Below are 11,252 nucleotides of genomic sequence, written 5' to 3' on the forward strand. Positions count from 1 at the left end.
AACGAGTTTCGGACCATTCTGGTGAAGCTACGATTTTTAAAAATTCAAAATGTAAAATTCTCCGGTCAGAAATGACCGAAGAGCGCACAAGGGTTAAAAAATGGTTTTCTGTAGTGTGTTTTCAGACATATTCCATTAGTATTTATTGGTTTTAACAAGCCACCAATAGAAGGCAACCAATTACCAGTAGAGACCAACAGCGTCCATTACAGTTTCCAGTAAAATCAATACAAGTCCCATTATAACCAGTAAAACCAATTTTGTAATGGTGTCCATTTATCTTCAGCAGGGGTTTTATTAAATTGCTTTTATTTTTATTCAATATATCCCCAAAATATATCATGAAATATCTCGATTCTCAAATATGTGTAAGTAAATGCATTTTTCACCTTTATAGATTATGTTAGTTGATATCGAACGATGGGCAAAGTAGTCTAATACAATCTATTAACTATGCATACAAGCCCGTCGTTTTTCTTAAGTACCAGATATGGGTGTCATACAATAAAATATTTGTAATACTTTTAAATGCTTTGCATTAAATGTGAATTTAATAAAAACAATGTAAGTTACTAATTAGTCTATAACACTTTCATTGAACAAAAAGAGAGCAAAGAACGTTTCCATTATCAAAGAACATTTTCACTTCAGTCCAGCGAGTTCAAGCACTCTCAAATACTGCCATAATAATCTCTAAAGCTGTTTACACTGTGCAATTAATATCTTACTTACATTCGTACATCTTTACTTTTTTGTTTCTGATGAGAGATTTACAGGTGCATCTCAATAAATTAGAATGTTGTGGAAAAGTTCATTTATTTCAGTAATTCAACTCAAATTGTGAAACTCGTGTATTAAATAAATTCAATGCACACAGATTGAAGTAGTTTAAGTCTTTGGTTTTTTTAATTGTGATGATTTTGGCTCACATTTAACAAAAACCCACCAATGCATCTCAACAAATTATAATATGGTGACATGCCAATCAGCTAATCAACTCAAAACACCTGCAAAGGTTTCCTGAGCCTTCAAAATGGTCTCTCAGTTTGGTTCACTAGGCTACACAATCATGGGGAAGACTGCTGATCTGACAGTTGTCCAGAAGATAATCATTGACACCCTTCACAAGGAGGGTAAGCCACAAACATTCATTGCCAAAGAAGCTGGCTGTTCACAGAGTGCTGTATCCAAGCATGTTAACAGAAAGTTGAGTGGAAGGAAAAAGTGTGGAAGAAAAAGATGCACAACCAACTGAGAGAACTGCAGCCTTATGAGGATTGTCAAGCAAAATCGATTCAAGAATTTGGGTGAACTTCACAAGGAATGGACTGAGGCTGGGGTCAAGGCATCAAGAGCCAACACACACAGACGTGTCAAGGAATTTGGCTACAGTTGTTGTATTCCTCTTGTTAAGCCACTCCTGAACCACAGACAACATCAGAGGCGTCTTACCTGGGCTAAGGAGAAGATGAACTGGACTGTTGCCCAGTGATCCAAAGTCCTCTTTTCAGATGAGAGCAAGTTTTGTATTTCATTTGGAAACCAAGGTCCTAGAGTCTGGAGGAAGGGTGGAGAAGCTCATAGCTCAAGTTGCTTGAAGTCCAGTGTTAAGTTTCCACAGTCTGTGATGATTTGGGGTGCAACGTTATCTGCTGGTGTTGGTCCATTGTGTTTTTTGAAAACCAAAGTCACTGCACCCGTTTACCAAACATTTTTGGAGCACTTCATGCTTCCTTCTGCTGACCAGCTTTTTAAAGATGCTGATTTCATTTTCCAGCAGGATTTGGCACCTGCCCACACTGCCAAAAGCACCAAAAGTTGGTTAAATGACCATGGTGTTGGTGTGCTTGACTGGCCAGCAAACTCACCAGACCTGGACCCCATAGAGAATCTTTGGGGTATTGTCAAGAGGAAAATGAGAAACAAGAGACCAAAAAATGCAGATGAGCTGAAGGCCACTGTCAAAGAAACCTGGGCTTCCATACCACCTCAGCAGTGCCACAAACTGATCACCTCCATGCCATGCCGAACTGAGGCAGTAATTAAAGCAAAAGGAGCCCCTACCAAGTATTGAGTACATATACAGTAAATGAACATACTTTCCAGAAGGCCAACAATTCACTAAAAATGTTTTTTTATTGGTCTTATGAAGTATTCTAATTTGTTGAGATAGTGAATTGGTGGGTTTTTGTTAAATGTGAGCCAAAATCACCACAATTAAAAGAACCAAAGACTTAAACTACTTCAGTCTGTCTGCATTGAATTTATTTAATACACGAGTTTCACAATTTGAGTTGAATTACTGAAATAAATGAACTTTTCCACAACATTCTAATTTATTGAGATGCACCTGTAGTCAGAGAATTCAGTCAGCGAGCGCGCGCGGTGACGAAACAGCGTGTTTTAGCAATGACTCATCTGAACGACTCTGATTGGTCCTTGCATTCATAAGCTCAACAGAATCGTATGTGATTGGTTATAATGCACAGTGCTTTAAAAACGTGCGTGTCTCAGGCTCTGTGCCAGCCAGCGAACGCAGATTTGAATTTAGCAGCTGGTGATGTTTTTCTTTTATATATATATATATATATATATATATATATATATATATATATATGGGCGTTTCTTGAACTAGGGGCACTTTTAGCCTTGTGAAATTGAATTAAAAAAAAAAACTGGTTCAAAAGTCAAGTAACACAGTCTCATAAATTTAAATAATTTGTCTAGTTTTAAGGTCTGTAAGAGGACAAACTTAGATTACAAGAGAAATTGTTAATATTTTACATTTTTCCGACCTGCAATGAACAAATGTCATTTCCACCACATCTCAATATACAGCTGTTATTTAAATATAAAATAACTTATGCCACTCAAGAATTGTCTAAGATCATTTTTGTAACTAGTTTTACCAGTTTTTCCACAATGTAAAATAATTATACATTTGTCAATGAGATAAATTAACTGCCCTAAGGACCAAATGCTGAACTGTACACCTGTCACACTCTGAAATTTAATATCGGTTTGGGTAAGAGCTTATTAGAAAATAAATAACTTGAATTTTTATATTAAGTAAAGCATGATCTCATAAATTGTGGATACATTTTGAATGTGTGATGAGAACTTTTTAATTTTTAATTTTATTTTTTTAAATGTGTGGTGATGGAAATGACAATGAATTAACTGAATGTAGAGAAACAGCAGATATATTTATTAGAAAAAGTCTTAAACTCATCACACTCATTAAACTCAATTCACAAAGTCATCAAACATATCAATTGTACTTTGTAACCATAAATGTAATTTCCACCACAGAGGCAGTGTGGTGGAAATGACTGTGGTGGAAATGACATTTCTGTAGTTTTTTGTGAAAGAAATGGAAGATAGCTTCACTGATTAGCTTTGAATTAATACTTAGCATTTCATGTATGCAAAATACTCTTATTTAACTTAACATATTTAGCTTTTTAAAAACACCCATGAAGGTACAGCATGTTTGGAAATGACGTAGAATATTAACTGATCAAGCAATATTTACCTTGATTTTTCTTCATATGTTGTTGATGAAAATTTAAATTCCCTCCATATCCAACATGTGCTCTGATGTCACTGAACATTTCCATAGAAACCACCTAAACAATCTTTCACACAAACTTTTTAAAGGGACATTACAGTGTTGTGGTGGAAATTACACCAATACTGTGCAACAGCTATATTTTGTATAAAAAGTAATATTGAAAGTGATTTCACATTAAATACTATAATGTATTTGAATTCTTTTACTAGTGCTTAATTAAGGTACATTAATAGTTACCAGATAAGTCATATTTTTAAACTGTATTTTCATTGTTGAATTTTAAAAGTCTGGGTGTGCGACAAGGAGACAACAGTGGTTTTGACACCTATAAGGAGGTTGAAAAGTATGAAAAAATCATAATAGAAAGGTAGTAAAAAGTTTTTAATTTGGTTTTATTGTTAGTTTGACAAAGAAAGAGGAATTTGTCCAAAATTATATGTATTTTTAAAAATATGACCAAAGAACATAAAAGTGCCCATAGTCTAAGAATCACCCATATACATATTGTTTACAGGACAAACTGTATGGAAGCAGAATAATGACAATAGTTTTTGAAACATAAAGCATGCTGAATTCCACAAATCGAAAAAAGATGCATTGCAATTAACAGTGCTTGTATTTTAATGCCTTGTATTTCCAGGGCTTGCATTTTTAGGTCCTGAAATTTAACATAGTTGTTTATTTAAGCTGTGAATATTTCAATTCAAAATATTTCACACACATTTTCATAATAAAAAAATTAAATAATTCATATTCACCTACCAGAATTCACTTCCAAAATATTCAATATGTTTAAAAATACGATGTATAATATTCGACAGGCAAATTTCGGTCATTTTTGCCTACATGTAAGCAGCTTTCTCTACCACAGAGATTATAATGCTCTTTTGCCCAACTTTGAAGTACAGAACTAACATTACATCTGAGGAAGACAGGTGCATCTCAATAAATTAGAATGTCGTGGAAGTTCATTTATTTCAGTAATTCAACTCAAATTGTGAAACTCGTGTATTAAATAAATTCAATGCACACATACTCAAGTAGTTTAAGTCTTTGGTTCTTTTAATTGTGATGATTTAGGCTCACATTTAACAAAAACCCACCAATTTTTGTTAATCTCAACAAATTAGAATACCTGTTGGAAAAAGGCTTTTTGAAAACCAAATCTTGTTTTTTTTTTTCTTTTTTTCTCTCTCTCTGTAAAACACATTTATTCTTAAATTATTTTCATATTGCATATTTTTCCAATTTTAATTTTTGTTTTGAAAGTATGGTAAATACTGGTAAAATGTACTAACAATGACATTGGAACATTTTGATATACCATTGAAATAACAGGTAGCCCATCTGAATTATATAACAATTAGGCTATCAATCTCATAGTAGCCTACCAAAATGTTATTATCAGTAGACGTGAAATCTTATTGTAGTCTTCAAATCTGGGTACTGTCTTATGTTTTAAAATCACTTACAGAGGAAGTTTGGTCGCATCAGGCTAACATGACAGTCACGATCATGCTGCTGTAAGCTTTTCTTTTTCATTTGTTTTCATTCGCGATCTTTACAACACACATTACATATTTCATGGCACACTCGTTTTATGCGTTTTTGGCGCCACCTATTGTTGTGGGTGTATTATTGACATGTCAAAGTCTAGACCCTGAATATAAGACGAACGCGTTTTTTCAGATGTATTTCCAAGGAAAAAAACATAGTCTTATATTCGGGTCAATACGGTACTTCAAAAGACCAATAAAAAAACATTATTAGTGAATTGTTGGCCTTCTGGAAAGTATGTTCATTTACTGTATATGTACTCAATACTTTGTAGGGGCTCCTTTTGCTTTAATTACTGCCTCAATTCGGCGTGGCATGGAGGTGATCAGTTTGTGGCACTGCTGAGGTGATATGGAAGCCCAGGTTGCTCTGATAGTGGCCTTCAGCTCATCTGCATTGTTGGGTCTGGTGTCTCTCATCTTCCTCTTGACAATACCCCATAGATTGTCTATGGGGTTCAGGTCAGGCGAGTTTGCTGGCCAATCAAGGACAGTAACACCATGGTCATTGAACCAGCTTTTGGTACCTTTGGCAGTGTGGGCAGGTGCCAAGTCCTTCTGGAAAATGAAATCAGCATCTCCATAAAGCTTTTCAGCAGAAGGAAGCATGAAGTGCTCTAAAATTTCCTGGTAGATGGCTGCGTTGACTGTGGACTTCAGAAAGCACAGTGGACCAACACCAGCAGATGACATGGCAGCCCAAATCATCACTGACTGTGGAAACTTCACACTGGACTTCAAGTAACATGGATTCTGTGCCTCTCCACTCTTCCTCCAGACTCTAGGACCTTGATTTCCAAATGAAATGCAAAATTTACTTTCATCTGAAAAGAGGACTTTGGACCACTGAGCAACAGTCCAGTTCTTTTTCTCCACAGCCCAGGTAAGAAGCTTCTGACGTTGTCTCTGGTTCAGAAGTGGCATGGTAGCCCTTTTCCTGAACATGTCTGAACGTGGTGACTCTTGACTCCAGCTTCAGTTCACTCCTTGTGAAGCTCTCACAAGTGTTTGAATCAGCTTTGCTTGACCGTATTCTCAAGCTTGCAGTCATCCCTGTTGCTTGTGCACATTTTCCTACCCAAATTCTTCCTTCCAGTCAACTTTGCATTTAATATGCTTTGATACAGCACTCTGTAAACAGCCACACCTTTCAGTAATGACCCTCTGTGACTTACCCTTTTGTGGAGGGCGTCAATGTTCATCTTCTGGATCATTGCCAAGTCAGCAGTCTTCTCCATTATTGTGGTTTCAAAGAACAAGAGATACCCGGAATTTATACTGTAGGGATGGTCATTTATTGAAACTCAAATATTAGAATCAGATACTGATTTTTGACTTTCATGAGCTGTAAGCTCTAATCATAAAAATGAAAACAAAAAAAACTTTTGAAATGTTTTACTTTACATGCAATGAATCTAAAATATATGAAAGTTTCACTTTTTGAAATAACTTACAAGAAAAAATTAACTTTTTCACGACATTCTAATTTATTGAGATGCACCTGTATATTGCTTTCTCACCTGTATATTTAGTTTCTGTAACTTTGTATCATGGCTTGTGTGACACTGTGCTGTAATACTGGGGTTCCCCTCATACATCACACTCCAGGATTCTTGCGCCTCAGTGAACTAATACAGTGATATAAGACCTCAGATCTCAGAATACACTTTATTGATGATCATGAGACCTATTTTAACAGTTAAGCAGATGTAGAATATGAACGAACGCGCAAGGTTTCACGCTGTTTCCCTCAGAAATAGGTTAAAGAAAACACATTATGCGGCTCGTGCACTAATAATGACAGCTATTAGGCTTGTTTGAGATGCGCCTCGCCTGAAATGTACAGTGAAGGGAGGAGTGAAATAAGCGCTGTCAAAACGGACAGTTCTGACCTCTCGAAGTGGAACAGATACCAATGAGATCAAAGGCAGATATTGATTATTCTCACTCATATGCTGTACTGCTAATAAATGCGATATAATTTCAGTTCTGTTGCTTTTATATGACTATAAATATGATGAACAAGACACTCAAAGTGCTTGCTATTTAATCCCATACGAAAGGCGTATTTATCATCCATTTCTACTTTAATACAAACATGTATTTTAGATTTTTATAGAAATATGACAACAATCTACAATCTCACACAGAGATGGCACTGTCATAGTGTTTGGGAATATTCATGCATAATTTAAATACACAATCTCATGAAATCAGATTTAAAAAAATAAATAAAACATTTTAGCAGAGAACACAGCATCACGGTTGTCTGAACCAATGAGCATGAATCTGTGTCGTTTCCCATCATGCTTTTGATCAGCACAGTCGAGTGATGAGTTCTCCAATGAGAGTTCTGTGGGGAATTCACATTGAAATGTAAGTATTGTGTTTTCATTTACTCAAATACCTAGCGAAAGTGTTAAAAGCCAGGGGTTTTTTTTTAACACAAAGCCCACAAACAATAAGACAACCAGTATATAAGGCAATCTTTCCCTTTGTTGTGTTTTTGTAGTGCTGTCGTGCAAGATATGTCCACACGTTTTAACCAAACTTGAGCACTTCAGTATTGTATGCATGTGCTGCTGTGTCATATTTTCTAATGTTGCACCAATTTTTACATATGTTTAAATATGTTGTACATATTTTCAAAGACTGCACCACTGTCTAAATATTTTTCATAAGTGTTTCCGTTTTCTCTTGTTTTATGAATATTCTGGAGAAGATGAGCCTGCTGGGGAGGGACTTAAAAATACAAAGTAATCAAGTTAATAGACACATTTTTGCTCAAATTCATTGTGCTGTTGTTGTTAACAGGCATGGTTTATTTGCTCTGCCTTAGGATTGCAAGTGTCCTGGGACAGGTGAAGGAGTGAGTGGGGAGCTGGTGAAGCTACTCAGGGTGGACATCCAATTCCGGAGAGAAGAGCACGGGAGAGCAGGGAGAGAATGGAGAGACAGTAAATGATTTATTAGCCATTCTCTCAAGAAGAGAAAACAGTGGAGAAAATGGGTACATAAATATCTTTTTTTTATGTCACATTGTCAATGAAACAACCCAATTTCTGAAATTCTTTTATTTGTAAATGAGCCGGAGTAGTTGCTGTACATTTTGTATTTTTTATGCATATTCACGTGTAAATAAAAGGGAAGTAATTATGTAAATTGTTTTAATGCAGCTTACAAAACCTTCTTTTATACGTAAATTTTTTGTCCTGTAAATACATTTTTTACACATTAAAAATGTGCAGGCCTCCCTGCTCAGCCCAAAACCATTAAAAACCTGTCCAGCGCTGGCACATTCAGCTCTATCCTGCAGTGCAGGGGTCTGGTCTGATTTAGCGAAAGAAGGAAAAGAGAAATTGTTTAGAGCTATGACAAAGTAATTAGTACAAGAAATATTGAGGTACTTTAGTAAACGACTTGTAGTAATACCACAATGGGGAAAAAAATAGTCATATTTAAAACCTTAGTTGAAGGGATAGTTCACCCAAAAATTTTAATTCCAAACCTGGAACAACACTGAAAAAAATTATTCATTGAATTTACTCAATTTTTTTAAGGTATGTGGTTGCAATCAATTTATTTTAGCTACATTTAAATAAACAGATTTAGTTGACTAACTTTCAACATATTTTTTTAAATTAAATGTAGCTAAAATAAATTGTTTGCAACCACTTACCTTAAAAAAAAAAAAAATTCAGTGAACTTGAGGGTGAGTAATTGATTACAGAATTTTCACCGGCCAAAGAGCACTGTTCAGCTGTGACAGCTGCCACTGAACATTGAGCTGAACAATACCCTATTTTCATTTTATTTTTTTTAACAGTTATTTTTATGCTTGCCTAAAAAGTCCAGGTTGCAAACCTGTCTACATATGATCACCATGGTCAAGACAATAAACCATATAAAAATCGCACCTTTGTAAGATATCAGTCAGCATTTGAACTGCTGTCTGTCTGTGTGTGTGTGTGTGTGTGTGTGTGTGTGTGTTAGGGTTAGGTTTTGTGTTTTGTAGTTTTTCGTATGTATCATTACATTATTCAAGTAAGCTCCAAGCCAATACCTGCATTTAAATTGTAATCCGGCAGTTAAGGTCTCAGCAAACCAGTGTAATTTACATGGCTCCACCTATCCTGTCAGGATGGCAGTTCTCCTCTCACACCGTTGCTATACGACAGGAGCGGCAATCGGGAACACCTGGTGGCGCAATTAGGAAATCCTGCGAAGGCGGAGCATCTCATGCACTTCGGAGGCGTGGCCTTCCAAGTCAGTGGACTTCGAAGTGCGTGCACTTAACTTTGGGACACAGCTTTGGTGGAGAGCAACTGCGCGCGACTGCTCAAACCAACACAGCCGCCTCACAGTCGCGAGAGTTTTTTGTCAGCATGACATCAGAACAAGGCGGACTTAACTCGGACACTTTTTATTTATTTATTTTAAAAGATGTTTATGGTAACTATTTATTTGTTTTTCTCTCTATATTTATTTTTCGTTATTACTATTATTGAGGTATTTACTGTTTTGTATTCTGGTTGTGTATGTATTTTATTGCTTTGACTGTATCCCCTGTGAATGTTATACGTTTAATAAAAAAAAAAAAAAAAAAACTCGGCACTTTTCTAACCGGCATGCATCTCGCGGTGATCACCGGTGATCGGTTCTGCGCAGATTTTGCTCATCTCAAACAAGCCTATTACAAGACCAAACTCAGATCTTACTGATGATGCAAACAGATGAGGATATGAACGCAAGTTACGGAACGCGCAAAACTGCACGTTAAACATTTCCCATAAAGAAAACACTTAAGGTGGTTTGTTGCCTCAGTGATAATAAATGATTAAATTCAGCATCTAATTAATAAAATATATTACTGTATATTATGTATATTTAAGCAGATGAGCCCACAACCAACAAGTTTCACCAAACCATTTTTTCTCCCATAGAATACCAAGCACGATTGTTTTAGCTTTGATATCCGCTGCATATTCGCCTAGGCTGCTTTAGGGACCGTCTGCAAATTTACCTCACAGTACAAAACGAAGTAATAATTTGTTAAATTATTTAAATTTAATTATTAAATTCCAATAATTTATAATTTACTGTAATTAATGTTTACAGTAAATGAATAATTGACTCAAACTGACTAAATATATATTGCCAATAACTCCCCTTAGACAATAATTTCCCTATGTGTACATGTCTACACAAATATTTTTATAAAATAAAATTACAGTAATTCACCAAAATGGGATTTTTCGTGTTCCAAATGTTGTATGTTACTAGTGACCAGACTGACTTACTACAGTTGAAATTTTGCCAACATCTTCCTCACTGTACATACAGTACATAATTATTCTTAAGAAATTACTGTAATTCACAAAGTTTTTTTTTTCTTTTCTTTCTGCTCCAAAGGTTGTAGTAGGCTACATTCCTAGTGACTAGACTGACTTACTATAGGTGAAATTTTGCTAATACCTCCCTTAATGTACATAAAGTACATCAATATTTTATATTACAACCTTTGGAACATGAACAATTCCTTTTGAGGTCTTACAGTTTTTTTTTTTTTTTTTGTTTGTTTGTTTTAAAGGGGTGGTTTACTGCGATTTCACTTTTTTCATTTTAAATAGTGCGTAATGTTGCTGTTGGTGCATGAACAGTATCTGCAAAGTTGCTGTCACGGTTCATGGATTCACTGACTCGCCTTTGCTATGTGTGTGCCTGTTGTATGAATGGGCGCGGCTCATCAGCACGGCTCGTTATCGCTGATGAGCTGATCAGCGCCAGCTGTGTTGAATGAGAATGTCCTATATATTGTTTGTCACCTCGTCTTGTCTTTGTCAGATGGTTGTGGAGGTTCAGGTTCGACTCACAGTTTCTCTCCCTCGCTCCAGTTCCTGTGTTCCTGTTCTGAGATTCGCCTGCCTGTTCTGAGGATTGTCTGCGGTTCGTCCGTTGCGTTCTGCCCACGGAGTCCTGCGTTTGCCGAGCCTGTTATTCTACTGTTGCCTCGTTTCTCACCTGCACTACCTCTTCTATTGTGTTTAATAAACACCTGTTCTCACTTGCTATTGAATCCGTGACTTTTTCCTTCGAGTCATGACAGAACCATCTGACCAGAC

The 11,252-nt window shown here is 36.0% G+C and overlaps 1 protein-coding gene across 2 annotated transcripts in view; it reads right to left on the reverse strand.

Moving 5' to 3' along the window:
• Window positions 1-5,223, reverse strand: part of prkcq (protein kinase C, theta) — a 33,091-nt gene extending 27,868 nt beyond the window's left edge. For both annotated transcript variants that reach the window (XM_058773490.1, XM_058773489.1), the window contains exon 1: window positions 5,047-5,223. The gene's annotated coding sequence lies outside the window, so the exon portion shown is untranslated. The remainder of the gene's footprint in view (window positions 1-5,046) is intronic.
• Between the last annotated feature and the right edge of the window lie 6,029 nt (window positions 5,224-11,252).

This window comes from Onychostoma macrolepis, chromosome 04 (assembly GCF_012432095.1).
Source record: "Onychostoma macrolepis isolate SWU-2019 chromosome 04, ASM1243209v1, whole genome shotgun sequence".
NCBI classification, from domain to species: Eukaryota; Metazoa; Chordata; class Actinopteri; order Cypriniformes; family Cyprinidae; genus Onychostoma; species Onychostoma macrolepis.